At 45.0% G+C, this 12767-nt stretch overlaps 1 protein-coding gene across 11 annotated transcripts in view; it reads right to left on the bottom strand.

Moving 5' to 3' along the window:
• Positions 1 to 12398, bottom strand: part of LOC123372936 (paramyosin-like) — a 68564-nt gene extending 56166 nt beyond the window's left edge. For 8 of the 11 annotated variants that reach the window (XM_045021639.1, XM_045021657.1, XM_045021649.1 and 5 more), the window contains exon 1: positions 12260 to 12398. The gene's annotated coding sequence lies outside the window, so the exon portion shown is untranslated. Of the gene's footprint in view, positions 1 to 7558; positions 7749 to 12259 lie in introns of all 11 variants that reach the window. The other 3 variants (XM_045021631.1, XM_045021666.1, XM_045021683.1) reach the window with 1 other exon arrangement.
• Between the last annotated feature and the right edge of the window lie 369 nt (positions 12399 to 12767).

Below are 12767 nucleotides of genomic sequence, written 5' to 3'. Positions count from 1 at the left end.
TTCAGACCACACAGTTAAATACACTCTCCTTCTGGGGCTCGGTATAGAATTTGCCATCCATACATTTAGCAATAGGTCCTTTGCCTTTTCAAGCCACGCTGGACAATACACTGAAGGGAGCATTGGCCCCTGAGGCGCCCATGAGCTAACAGACCTTTTCCCTAATTGCTAGGATGTGTCAGACAAGGGAAGGTTCCATTTCCCTGCGGGAGGAGGCGGGGTGGCAATGGGGCCCCACAGGCTGTGAATGTTATACTAGAGGGCGACTCTTCTAGCTTTTCTGTGATGCTGTTGCCTGCTTTGGCGGAGTCCATGCAGTGGCGTGCATGGTAGTGAGCAATCCTCCGCCAGAACATGTACAAATAATGGAAAAGCCTCCAGAAAACAACAGTCCCTAGCGCGGTTGTTTTCATACCCCAATCTTAGAGAAATTTGAGGCTGTCTGCCCCGGGGGGCACTGCTAGAATTCTGAGGGCCCCTGCTCCCCCCGTCTTTATTATTTAGATTACATTAGCAGCTACAGGCCACAACTGGAAATGGGGTCCCTTTGAGCGCATAAGAATGCCCATGCTGGGTCAGACCATAGGTCGATCTTGCACAGTATCCTGTTATTTGACTAGCCAGTGCCAAATACTTCAATACTTTCTTGTGAGTTTAAAGCCTGCTACCTATTCATTTCATTGGATGACCCGTGGTTTTTGTGTGATGTGAAGGGGTAGTAACACTCCCTTATTTACTTTCTCGACACCACTCGTGATTTTGCAAACGTCTAGCATATCCCCCCTTAGCCATCTCTTTTCTAAGCTGAACAGTAATTTTGCCTAAAATAGATCTGTTTCCATATTTCCAATCATTTTTGTTGCTCTTCTCTCTACTTTTTCCAATGCTGATATATCTGTTTTTTCAGATGGGGCGATTTGAACTGCACACAGTATTTATGGGCCTACCATGGATTTACAAAATAGCACTATGATATTTTATGTCTTATTATCTATCCCTAGTCTAATGGTTCCTAACAGTGTTAGCTGTTTTGACTGCCATTGCACATTGAGCGGGTGATTTCAGAGACCTATCCAGGATGACGCTAAGATCTCTTTCCTGAGTGGTAACAGCTAATTTAGACCCCAGCATTTTGTAGATTTAATTAGGATTATGTTTGCCGATGTGCATTATTTTGGATAGTGATATAGAATTTCATCTGCCATTCATCTATCACCCACTTTTGTGAGATCCCCTTGTAAGGCCAGGTCTACATTTAAAACTCTGCGATGCTTAAGTGAAGATGCTCCTACGCCAATGGGAGAGCATTCGCCCACCAACATAGCACTGGCTACAGTGGGGATTAGGTCAGTATAAATTTGTCGCTCAGGGGTGTGGATTTTTCACACCCCTGAGTGACGGAGCAATATTGATATAAGTCTGTAGTGTAGACCAGACCTAACTCTCTGCAGACGGCTTTGGCCTTAACTATCTCAAATAATTTTATATCATGTGCAAATTTTCCCACCTCACTGTTCATTCCCATTTCCAAATCATTTATGAATATGTGGGACAGCACAGGCCCCAGTACAAATCCTTGGGGGATCCTGCTAGTTACCTCTCTCCATTGTGAAAACTGACCATTTATTCCTACGCTTTCTTTCCTATCTTTTAACCAGTTACTGATCCATGAGAGGACCTTCCCTCTTACCTACCCCGTGACAGCTTATTTTGCTTAAGAGCTTCTGGTGAGGGACCTTGTCAAAGGCTTTCTGAAAATCCAAGTACACTATAGCCACTGGATCACCCGTGTCCACGTGCTTCCGTGTCCACAAAATTCTAATAGATTGGGGAGGTATGGTTTCCCTTTACAAAAGCCTCATTGACTCTTCCTCAACATAGCATGTTCATCTAGGTGTCTGATACTATAGTAAAGAAAGAATTTGCCTAGTACTGAAGTGAGGCTTACTGGCCTGTTATGGCCAGGATCACCTCTGGAGCCTTTTTAAAACAATCAGCATTACATTAGCTGTGCTTCAGTCATCTGATATAGAGGTTTATTTAAGCGATAGGTTACTTACCACATTTAGTAGGAGGTTTCATATCTGAATTCCTTCAGAACTCTTGGGTGAATATTACTGTTTAATTTATCAATTTGTTCCCAAACCTCTGCTATCAACAGTGCTGGCAGCCTTTTTGGAGCCCTAGGCGGTGGAAGGTTCCACCCCCGAAATGGCGCCCCTGACGGCGGCGGCGAACATCCAGCCACCGCAGTCACCCCCCCACCAAATGTCAGTGCCCTAGGCGACCGCCTAGGTCGCCCAATGGGTTGCGCCAGCCCTGTCCGCTATTGATACCTCAATTTAGCACAGGTCCTCATATTTGTCATCTCTTTTGTTACATCCTCTGCAATGAAGACTGACGGAAAAAATTAATTTACCTTCTCCACAATGGCCTTGTCTTCCTTGAGTGCTCCTTTAGAATCCTGATTGTCTGGCAGGTTTCCTGGTTTTAATGTACTAAAACAAATTGCTGTTGGTTTTTGTGTCTTTTTCTAGTGGCTCTTCAAATTCTTTTTTGGCCTGCTTAATTATACTTTTACAGTTTACTTGCCAGAGTTTATGCTCCTTTCTATTTTCCTCAGTAGGATTTGACTTCCAATTTTTAAAGGATGTCTTTTTTTCCCCTCTAACTGCCTCTCTTACTCTGTTGTTTAGTGATGGTGGCATTTTTGGGGGTCTTCTTACTGTTTTATTTTTGTTTTATTTGGGGTATACACTTAATTTGAGCCTCTATTCTGGTGTTTTTAAATAGTCCCATGCAGCGTGACGGCATTTCAGTCTTGTGACGGTTCCTTTTAATTTCCATTTAACTAGTTTGCTCATTGTTGCCCCTTTTGTTCTTGGTTATTCCTGTGTTGAGAGAAGCAGGACTTTGTACATTCCTTGTAAATAAAAAAGATTGCATCAAAGAACATACCAGACTCCATCAATTTATACGTCCACTGGAACATTCCTAGGGCTCTGAACTTTGACTAGCTGTTCCAATCGAAAAGGAGCAAGACTGTATTGTTTGCTTGATCCAGACAACTCTCTATCAGTGACTCATCCTACTGACCACCATTGTCTCACAGTTTCATCATGCTCCCTCATCTGTCTCCACCTGCTGGGTCTTATTTTATTCTTCAGCTATAAGCTCTGTGGGGTGTTGCCTGATCTATTGATTATGGATTAATTATATTGATTATTTACAAATTCCCACTTGACCCTGTGGTGTTTGACTGGGTCTTGTCCCAAGATCAGGCCCAGTATTATTAGAATTCCTGTTTAATTAGGAACCCTGACATGCACGGTTCCAACACTCACGCTTAGGAAAAAGCTTCTGTATCTGTAATACTGTTGTTAACACAGTTAGCAAAGTTACAAACACCCCAACCTAGCAAGGTAGGTAGCGCTAATACAGAATGAGCTGGGCATGCATATACTCACACCATTCCATGCAGAACAACCTGATAACCAGTGGTCGTCCTCCAGGCATCTCCAAGGCACGCAGGCTGGGATACAGCTTTTCTAATGTGTTACACTGATGGCACATTCATATTCAATGGGGGAGGGGATCAGCCCCTTTCCTTTTTTGTAGTGCCTCACCTACTAACGTTGGGGTGCCTTCTCCGATATTCAGGCTTTTACCTCAAGTTCATTAGCGTATGTCCAATAGTTACCAAGGCATTCGCATGGTCAGACATCTGCTGATGTCCCTAACTTAAAATATCCCAAGCTGGTATAAGCTAGCACCTTGTGGTTAGTTCAGTCATTACAACATTCTGTTTTGTGGTATCTAATGAGATAGGGTTAATCTTGGTTAGCTACCTGTACTTTTGGGGCCTTATGCCTTGAAGCTAACGATCCAGCCAATGGACCAAATTCGGTGATGAATCCTGGTCATGTGCCATCTGAGGTATGTTGCACATATGCTAAGAAGTTGTTCAGCTCAGCCATTGTCTTACAGGCCTTGAGGCCTGTAGGCATATTGCATTACTACTGTAATTTATACCTATGCATATACCCATGTACCTGTAGGCTATAAGCTACAGGGCAGGGTGTGACGTTATTGATATAAATGGGGACCATATAGAACATGGGTTGCAACCAAGGTCCTGTAGTGGCACCAAACCTTGGGTAAAGGGGGTCATCTAAGGTGTCTAAGACCAGGTTCTGGGTTGCTGGTTATGATTATGCTGTCTGTATGTCTGCGTATCATTTTGTAGTTGAAGTTATAAGTATTGGCTCTGTAATGTCTGTATTCTGTATTATGCTCTGCCTCTGGGAAGTGTCCCAGACAAAGCTGATGTTAGCCCGGCATAGCTGGCTTGATGGCCCATTAAAGGGCCATCGGCTACACAATTGACCCATGGAGAGAAGGCAGACACGCCTTGTGACTCAGCAAAGTATGCAGGGACTGGCCCATGTGACTCCAGGCTCCATTTTGCTGTAAATTTCCACAGTGAAGACAAAGGGATTCTTACACCTGGAAAAGTCTATATAAGGCTAATGCCTCATCTCCATCTGGTCTTCAATCCTGCTTCTGACCTCTGGAAGGACTTTGCTACAAACTGAAGCTTTACACAAGGGACTGAACGACCCATCCCAGTGGGGGATGCATTCCAGAGACTCAATTTGAACCTGCAGTTTACTCCAGCACTGCTGCAAGCCTGAACTAAGAACTTTGCCATTACTGTATGTAATTGATTCCATTTAACCAATTCTACCTCTCATCTCTACCTTTTTCCCTTTGTAAATAAACCTTTAGATTTTAGATTCTAAAGGATTGGCAACAGCGTGATTTGTGGGTAAGATCTGATGTGTATATTGACCTGGGGCTTGGTCCTTTGGGATCGAGGGAACCTTTTTCTTTTATTGGGGTGTTGGTTTTCATAACCATTCATCCCCAGGACGAGTGCACTGGTGGTGATGCTGGGAGACTGGAGTGTCTAAGGAAATTGCTTGTGTGACTTGTGGTTAGCCAGTGGGGTGAGACCAAAGTCCTTTTTGTCTGGCTGGTTTGGTTTGCCTTAGAGGTGGAAAAACCCCAGCCTAGGGCTGTGACTGCCCTGTTTGAGCAATTGGTCCTGATTTGGCACTCTCAGTTGGGTCCCGCCAGAATCGCTCCGTCACACAGGGACTGGCTTTTTGTTCTGTGTTTGTACAGCACCTAGCACAATGGGGTCCTGGTTTGTGACTTGGGGCATCTAGGTGCTATTGTAATACAAATAATAATCATTGTCTCTCTTGCCAATAAAAATCTGTGAATTTGGGGAAAGTTCGGACCCAGATCAAGAGCTGAACCTCTCATCTTGGAGCCCTATCAGAACCCTTTAGTCTAATTTTATTTCAGTTCCAAAAAGGAGAGGAAACATTTGCTGTGATATCAATTGTTTGTGTATATGCCCTCGCCTGGAGCACTGTGTTCGGTCCTGGTTGCCTTGTCTCAAGGCAGAGTAGAGCAGAAATAGAGAGGCAGGAAGGGTGACAAAAACTATTAGAGGTGGGAAAGACTTCTGTAGCAGGAGAGATCAAAAAGACTGGGACTTTTTAGAGAGGGAGGGGATATAAAATCATGGATGAGAAAGAGCAGGTGATGTGAGAGCTCCTATATGCTCTCTCTTATAACATAAAACAAGGGGACACCCTAGGAAACCTAGAAGCAATACACGTGTAGCTGTTAAAAAGGAAATATAGTTACGCAATGCATAGCGAGCCTGTGGAATTCATTGCCACATGATACCACTGGGGCCAGGAATTTGGCAGGATTAAAAAAAGGACTGGTCACTTATCCAGCTCATGAGACCAGCCACAGTTAAACTGAAGTGGGTACAAATAAGATGACGTATTTAAATCCTCATGCTTCAGGGGATGAGCCAACTACTAATTGCGGGGATTCAAGAAGAAATTTATCCCAGGTGCAGGTTATTTCATGACTGTTCACTACAGGGATTCTTCATCTCCTTATGAAGCATTTGTCAGAGACATGAGTGGATTAAATAGTCTACTAGTTTGCCTGAGTTTGCAAAGGCCTTATGCTCAGTGGCATTTGCCTGTCTGTGTGGAGGTAACCTGAAACTTTTGAACGCTCTCTCCGATCAATTCCAGAATTTCAGGGAATGTTCCAGGCATTAGTGATCAGAACCCTAGTGACAAATGGGGCCCTTTAGCACAGCCCCAGCACCTCTGCAATTGTTTATAGATCAAAGGTCTGGTTGATGGTATCCACTAATGCCTTCATGCATAACAATACCCCAGCTCATCTCTGCTTTTCCTCCCAATAGCTTACCATGTTGACGCACTGCGTGACTTCTTTCCCAGACAGAAAAAAAAAGTAATGGAGGAAAGGGGCCCACAGAGCCCCTGGCAGGGAGAGATTCGCGGGGGGGGGGGGGGGAGGGAATTGCAGAGAGTCTCTGAAAAAGAGAGGGACAGGAGGGTGGCCATGGGGAGCTTGGGGGAGGGGAGAATGGAGGGATGCAAGGAGCCACAGGTGTGTGCAATGAGCCTGGCTGACAGAAACAAGAAAGCATGTGACCCCCACCCCCCCAATCTAATTGGCTATCACAGTAACAATGTTCCTATAATGATGATACCTGCGCAGCACCCATTCGAGGCAGATGGGAATTAGCTCCATTTTACAGATGGATAAACTGAGGCACAGAGCCGTTAAGTGACTTGTCAATAGTCCCGCGAGACTTCTTTTCCACAGCCAGTAATAACATCCAGATCTCTACCCTAACCACAACACCATCCTTCTGCCACCAGCCTCTGAAGAGGAAAAAGCCTTATCCTTGGCTGAATCCACCTGTCATTTCCCTCTGTATCTCCTTCTCAGTCTGTGCCGCTGGAATGTTTGAGCTGGGGAGAGGTTAGGTGGGTGGTTAACCCTGGCTCTGGATCTCACAGCTGTTGGTTTTAAAAACAGGAAGGAAAGCTGAAAAAGGCGGTGACGGGGAGAGTTGCAGGCAGTCACTTCCTCATCTGCCAGTTTCAAGCTCTGCACTAGTAAGAAGCTTTAAGGATGTTTTAAAGTGTGTCATGGTTCAGAGCCAGCTCCTAGTTCACAAGGCAGCATAGCCTTGATTTCTGGCAGCTGGTGAGCTACAAGCCATTCATTGTACGGAGACGTTTATTGTGTCAGCCTGTTGCACTGATATATGAATATGCAGATGTTTCACACAGGACAGTACTTCATAAATGCTCTGCGCAGTGCCAGGAGATGGGAACATGCTGAGCACTGCGATAGCTCTTTGGAACCTATGGTGTATCTTGGCAGTCTTAAAATGGGAGAAGAGGCGGGATGGTCCGATGGTTAGAAACATGAGTTAGTGCCTGGGGCTTGGAAGCTCTGGATTCAATTCTCTGTTCCTGTGCGACCTTGGGCCAGTTGCTCTGTTCCCCATCTGCCCAATAGGGAGAAGAGCACTTTCCTAGTTCCCTGGAGTGTTAGGTGGAAGAGATTGTCAGGTGCTCATGCTATGGTAATGAGGTCCATATAAGTACATTAGACAGATAGAAACCAGAGCTGTCCTCACCCATTCCTAGTGGTGGGATCCTGCCTCCCAAGACCCTCAGAGTTCTTCAGCTGATTTGTCTGAGGCCCTCTAGCTTGCCAAAGTAAATCCTCCCACTTGTAGTAGCCTCTCTCTGGTTCAACGCTCTTGCCCCCATTCGGTGAGCATGTGTGTGGTTTTCCGAGGGCTGAGAGGTTTAGCGGGTTGAACTCTGAAAGACGCAAGAGGCAATTCCTTAGTTAAATAGAAAGATATTGTCCAGTAAAGTGGGCTAGAAGCCCCCTGGGGCTGGCAGCCTGGCCTCTTTTGCTAGGCACTCGAAGTTATCTCGTGCAGAAGCTCTGAATATTCTAAGGGTTTGTAGTGGGTTCAGGAGGGTGCGGAGAAACAGTAAATTATTTTACTTCAGAATTAAAGCAGAATGAGTCTGTGTAGGGAGGGTGACCTGACTGAAAGGTCATAGCCTATATGTGAACACCTCCAACCTTCTTTTGAGGTGGGAGGTCATCTAGTCCAGTCCCCTGCACCCATGGCAGGACTAAGTATTATCTAGACCCTCCCTGACAGGTGTTTGTCTAACATGCTCTTAAAAATCTCCAGCGATGGAGATTCCACAACCTCCCTGGGCAATTTATTCCAGTGCTTAACTATCAAGACAGGAAGTTATGTCCAACCTAAACCACCCTTGCTGCAATTTAAGCCCATTGCTTCTTGCCCTATCCTCAGAAGTTAATAAGAACAATTTTTCACCTTCCTTCTTGTAACAGCCTTTTATATACTTGAAAACTATCATGTCCCTCCTCAGCCTTCTCTTCTCCAGACTAAACAAACCCAATTGTTTCAATCTTCCCGCATAGGTCATGTTTTCTAGACCTTTAATCATTTTTGTTGCTCTTCTCTGGACTTTCTCCACTTTGTCCACATCTTTCCCGAAATGTGGCACCAAAACTGGACACACAACTCCATCTGAGGCCTAATCAGCACAGAGTAGAGCGGAAGAATTACATCTCGTGTCATGCTTACAACACTCCCACTAATACATCCCAGAATGGTGTTTGCTTTTTTTTGCAACAGCATTACATTGTTGACTCATATTTAGCTATGACCCCCAAATCCCATTCTGCAGTACTCCTTCCTAGGCAGTCACTGCACCATAGTAACTCTAGCTCAGGAACCAATCCATGCAACAAACCTCGATGCCAACTCTGCCCACATATCTACACCAGCAACACCATCACAGGACCTAACCAGATCAGCCACACCATCACCGGTTCATTCACCTGCACATCCACCAATGTAATATATGCCATCATATGCCAGCAATGCCCTTCTGCTATGTACATCGGCCAAACTGGACAGTCTCTACGGAAAAGGATAAATGGACACAAATCAGATATTAGGAATGGCAATATACAAAAACCTGTAGGAGAACACTTCAACCTCCCTGGCCACACAATAGCAGATCTTAAGATGGCCATCCTACAGCAAAAAAACTTTAGGACCAGACTTCTAAGAGAAACTGCTGAGCTTCAGTTCATTTGCAAATTTGACACCATCAGTTTAGGATTAAACAAAGACTGTGAATGGCTAGCCAACTACAGAACCAGTTTCTCCTCCCTTGGTTTTCACACCTCAGCTGCTAGAACAGGGCCTCATCCTCCCTGATTGATCTAACCTCATTATCTCTAGCTTGCTTCTTGCTTGCATATATATACCTGCCCCTGGAAATTTCCACTCTTGCATCCGACCAAGTGGGCATTCACCCACGAAAGCTCATGCTGCAAAACGTCTGTTAGTCTATAAGGTGCCACAGGATTCTTTGCTGCTTTTACAGAACCAGACTAACACGGCTACCCCTCTGATACTTCCCATTCTGTATGTGTGCAACTGATTGTTCCTTCCTAAGTGGAGTACTTTGCATTTGTCCTTATTGAATTTCATCCTATTTACATCAGCCCATTTCTCCAGTTTGTCCAGATCATACTGAATTTTAATCCTATCCCCGAAAGCACTTGCAACTCCTCCTCAACTTGGTATTGTCTGCAAACGTTATAAGTGTCCTCTCTATGCCATTATTTAAATCATTGATGAAGATACTGAACAGAAACAGACGCAGAACTGATCCCTGCGGGACCCCACTTGCTATGCATATTAATTTCCAGCTTCAGCTTTAAAGAGAGGGAATCAAAGAGTTAACAGACCAGTGCTTTATAAACCACCCCAGCCACTGTGAACCACCTAGGCTACGTCTACACTACCCGCCGTATCGGCGGGTAGCGATCGATTTTTCAGGGATCGATATATCGCGTCTCATCTAGACGCGATATATCGATCCCCGAACGCGCTTATATCGATTCCGGAACTCCACCACCGCGAACGGCGGTGGCGGCGTCGATATGGAGAGCCCCGGAGATCGATCCCGCGCCGTGAGGACGGGTAAGTTATCGATATAAGATACTTCGACTTCAGCTACGTTATTCACGTAGCTGAAGTTGCGTATCTTATATCGATTTTTCCCCTTAGTGTAGACCAGCCCCTACTCATTTATTACAGCTAGAGGAGTCAATGACTGTCTGCCTCCTGCATGAAATAACTAACGGGCTCTGAGCCCCATTAAGCTACATGTGGAAAAGCAGGACACGGCCCATCTTGCAGTCCTCTCAGCGTATACTTTAATTCCGATCAATAAACATGTGACTGCAGTTCCATCTCGCTCCATGACTGTGGAGTAGCTACCATCAAACTCCTTCTGCTCTTAATGGGGGTTCAGAGAAGGACAGGCAAATTCTGTGCTAGGAGAGTGTCATTTCCAATCCCTTCTCGTGTGCTGATACTGGCCAGGAGCAGCCCAGCTGGGAGTAATGCTAGGGACAGGAAAACTGATTTTGACGGGAGAGATGGCTGGAAAAACCACAAAATGGCTTTTTGATTTGACTCCCCCTTGTGCCCCTTTTATCTGAGCATGGTGCCTCGCAGGTTGGGTTCACACCAATGCTTGGGAATCGGCTGCTCTTCATACAGATGTCACAGGAACACGATGACAGCATTTGCTATTTACCTTCTCCACTTTTACTGCTTTAAAAAGTTTCACTCTGCCGCTGAGAGGGCAGAAGCAATACCCTGTGATTTCACTGACCTGGCACCCTCTCTGTGTAGTGAACAGCAAAGAGTCTTGTGGCACCTTATAGACTAACAGACGTTTTGCAGCATGAGCTTTCGTGGGTGAATACCCACTTCTTCAGATTGCATCCGAAGAAGTGGGTATTCACCCACGAAAGCTCATGCTGCAAAACGTCTGTTAGTCTATAAGGTGCCACAAGACTCTTTGCTGCTTTTACAGATCCAGACTAACACGGCTACCCCTCTGATACTCTCTGTGTAGTGAACAGCAAATAGCGGACGTGAGGGGGTTTTAATTTGCACAATTACAATTGGTGAAAATTAAAGTCTGTTCATGATCAATTCACAAGGAGAAAATGTGTTGGATATTTTACTTTATTGGCTGGGTGTCCATGTAGATTTGATTTGAGACAAAGGCTCAGGGCAGGGGAATTGAAGCAAGGTGCTTTTTTGGCAGGGGATCTGGCACCAGCTCTAGGAGAGGTCAGCGCCGGTGTATGAAGGACCTGCTGCATTAGTGTTTGCTGGATTTTGCTTCATGCCTTGGATGTTAGGTATTTCTCAAGGAATAATTCCATTAGTTCTAATTAGCACGTTACAAACCCTGACTGATCCTCACAACAACTTTCCATGAAGCAGGTCAATAGTTATCCCAGCGCAGTTTTGCATTCCATAAACTGAAGGGGAGAGATTCAATATTTTGCCCAAGGTCACAAGGCGAGTCAGGGGATGGAATTCAGGTGTTTCTGGCTACCAGGCCTTAGACTTTGCTCCAAACTCAAAGTGAATCTGAACAAAACATTTCTGAGTTCTGGAAAAAAGTTCCATTAAATTGGTGGGGGAGGGGGAACCCATGAAAATACATTTTGCACTGGTTCTGGCTGGGACGGAAACCAGAAATGCTAAGATGCCAGGAGACGGAGGCAGTTCTTGTGGCATTTTTGGTGATGCTAGAAGTACTGAACCTCTCACAAGTGAGTCTGAGTTCTTTCAAGATTCCCACCAACTTGTTGCAGACCTGAAGGGCTTGGGTCAGATAAGGATCTGAATAAGAATCCAAGTGGAACTTTATCTGGTCAGAACTCAGGAGTTCCTGTCTCTCAGTCCTTCGCTCAGACAGAAATAAATTTTAGGAAGAATTTGAATGTGAAGAGGGCAGTGGGTTGGAGAACAGGTTTAGGGAGGGCCGTGATGCCATAGCTGGTGTTTTTTCTTAAATCCCCATATCCTGGAGTCACGTGAGAATCTCTGCCTTCATTTTTTAATAAAGGAAGCTTCTAACCCTCTTGGTTGCAAAGAAGAGCTTAGAACGTGCACTGAGTGCACCCTAAAGGTTCCTAAACAAGAAATCAACTAAAAAGAAACCCGTATTTTTATTTTTAAAAATCTCTCATGATTCTTTAGGGCAATATCATGATTTGAGGAGTGGGGTCTGACTCACGTTTTGGGTTGGCAACAGTGTGGGCAGCATGGAAAGCATGCAAATAGGAGAAATGGGCATTGGGTTTGCATTGCAAGGACAGTAGACGGGGGAAGGAAACAGTGAAGGTCAGAGAACAGATACAAATCACGAGAAATACAGTAACGTGAGAAAACTCTTACCTTGTCCAGAATTAGGCAGAGCCAGAGCTGGGGCCTGGAATAGTATCTCTTTCCACACACCCACGCAGACACAGGTGGCAGCTGTCTCTCAGATCCTCACACACTCTCCACACAGGCGTTTGAAAGCAAACAGCAGCTGTTTCTAGATTGCCATTGTGATGTCACTCTGTTCTTCTCATGCCGTTACCACATTCTGCCTGTTGCTGTGACATCACGGCTGCCACCATAAGTGAAGCCTCCATCTTGAAATTAACCTTAAACTATTGCAGGAAAAATACCCGCCTTTTGAAATAAGTGGCGTGTACTTTAAACGTGCCCCCATTTTTTAAACCCAGTTTTGCAGAAGAAAATCCCATCGTTTTTAAATACAACGTTGGCAGAAAAGTCTTTTGCTGAGAAGTCAGTATACAGCCTCGCTGGAATTGAATGAACACTCAGCGGGATTTTTTTTAATATCGTTTTTCATTTTCAGTGGCATGGTATAAAGACCACAGTGCCCTCCGCATTC

Source organism: Mauremys mutica, chromosome 1 (genome assembly GCF_020497125.1).
Source record: "Mauremys mutica isolate MM-2020 ecotype Southern chromosome 1, ASM2049712v1, whole genome shotgun sequence".
Taxonomy (NCBI): Eukaryota; Metazoa; Chordata; order Testudines; family Geoemydidae; genus Mauremys; species Mauremys mutica.
The sequence above is the reverse complement of the archived record's forward strand: the minus strand, read 5'-3'. Positions and strand labels throughout refer to the sequence as shown.